The sequence below is a fragment of the Empidonax traillii genome, unplaced genomic scaffold (assembly GCF_003031625.1).
Source record: "Empidonax traillii isolate 1590-97213 ecotype Southwest subspecies unplaced genomic scaffold, ASM303162v1 scaffold19:size3308961, whole genome shotgun sequence".
Lineage (NCBI taxonomy): Eukaryota > Metazoa > Chordata > Aves > Passeriformes > Tyrannidae > Empidonax > Empidonax traillii.
Window position 1 is genome coordinate 249,953 of NW_020955212.1, and position 2,044 is coordinate 251,996.

Here is a 2,044-nt window from a genome sequence, read left to right on the forward strand (position 1 = left end):
CAGAGCATTCAGTTTGCTTGGATATCTATCAGGAAGAGAAGGTGTATCACCTTCCACAATTTTTATCACAACAGACAAAAAATTCTGTCCAGTAAATGCATGGTTCATACAGCACATCTCATACAAAATGCATCCCAGAGACCTTGAAAAATAAACAAATAGGAATAGCATAAGCAATATTTTTGAAAGCAGCATGCATACTGATAATACAGTAAATAAAATCCCAATTGTATGCCCTTTTCTCCAGGGAAGGATATTTCATTATCATAGTATCCTTTTAATCTAAAATATTTTTATGCAGGACACAAACTGATAAATTTATAAACAGGATAAATCAACATTCTATTTCCATAGATTCTGTATATAAATACACATATTCATATGTATATATATATGTAAAAATAAAGTAAAAACCCATTAGATGAACTACCTTAAGCAGTCATTAAAGAGTAAAGTAAAGAATACAAATTTTTAATTAGTGGCTGACTCAGAAAACAGTTTAGTAGTGTTTGGGCATAGGTTTGGTTAAATTGGTTTTGCAAATTAATTTCTGATAACAGACTGAAGCTAAAATTCAAGTTCAAACTAAATAATGCCAGTTTCAAATAACAGAAGTGTCTTCTAGTGTGATTTCACTCACTTGGCCCCATACTCAAAATAGATTATGAAATCAGTTTGTACTCAAAGAAATAAGGAACTTTAGGTGAGAGCATTTTATTGTAACATCTAAAACTAAATTTCCTCAAAATTTTATTTGGAGAACAAAAGAAAAAAGCTGAACATGTAGGTCTGGAGACCTGGCTAAGAACCAGTGTCAGTTTTAAATCATTAAAAACCAGGAAGAATGATTGCAAACAATTTTAAAAGGCCTTTTGCTTTACTCACCCTATCCACCAATCCTAATGGCAATCATAAAAAACCAGCAAGTTGAACATTTTAAAGTAAACACTCTCATAATAATTTATATAATGACTATTTATAATAGTTTGCACTTCAACCAGGTTCTGTCTGACAAGTGTTTTTTAAAAAACAGTGGTGTTGATCTTTCCAAGCTTTGAAGGATGCTGAGTGTTACCTTCAGTTTACACTCAGGAGAGCTGAGACACTGAGAACTGACTTGATCAAGGATGTGGAAAATGCTGGTGAGAGCCAGACATGGGTCGAGACCAACTGAAATATCTTAATGTAGTATTTGACTGTGGTATTTATAATTCACAGAAGTAGTAAGAAAATAAAGCATAGTGATAATAATTAGAAGTATGTATGGGTGAATGGCTTTCAGGAGAAGGATATAAACATTATCATCTTTGAATATAAGGATAAGAAGGATATAAACATTATCATCTTTGAAAGCAAACAGTGAATAAAGTTTCAGTTATTCATTCTGGTTAAAGAAGAATTGCTTTGGTCCATCTAGCACTAAAAGAACCAGAGAAAATAATTTTAAAGCTGAAACACAGGGTCTACATACAGTGCAAATAGGGAAGAAGAGAGAGAATGGGGCACTCCACTCACTGGTACTTTTCAAGCAGTATGTGAAAACAATTAGTAGTGAATTTATGCTAAGGACTGCCTAAAGTGCAACTAATGAAGTACATAAATAATTGCCTGGGTTTTTTAAAGATTTAACTCTCAAACAGCTTTCAAACTTCCAAAATCAGTAAACAGTAACACACAAATGATGATCTATATTTATGATGTATATTCAAATTCTGAAACAAAATAATTACTACATGAGAAAATACTTAAAACAAAAAGAACAACAAAAAATAACCCTACACACATAGCACCAAATAAATATGGAAACCAGTCAGAGAGAAGAAAAAAAAAAAAAGAAGGAAAATCCCAACCTGATAGACTGTACTATAACTTCTTTTTGCAGAATCAGTCTGTTTTGGAGGCTGCTTGATTCTGGCAGCTAAAAATTGCTTAATGAGCCATTAGGAACATAGGATTTGCCACATCAGGGAAGCTGATTTATTCATCTAGTTTAGTACTCTGACTACACCTGAGGCTTTGGAGAAGGATGAAAAGAATGCCCAGG

General features: G+C 32.7%; 1 protein-coding gene across 1 annotated transcript in view; it reads right to left on the reverse strand.

Moving 5' to 3' along the window:
* Positions 1-2,044, reverse strand: part of NEK11 (NIMA related kinase 11) — an 87,477-nt gene that overhangs the window by 53,575 nt on the left and 31,858 nt on the right. The gene's annotated exons all lie outside the window — the stretch shown is intronic.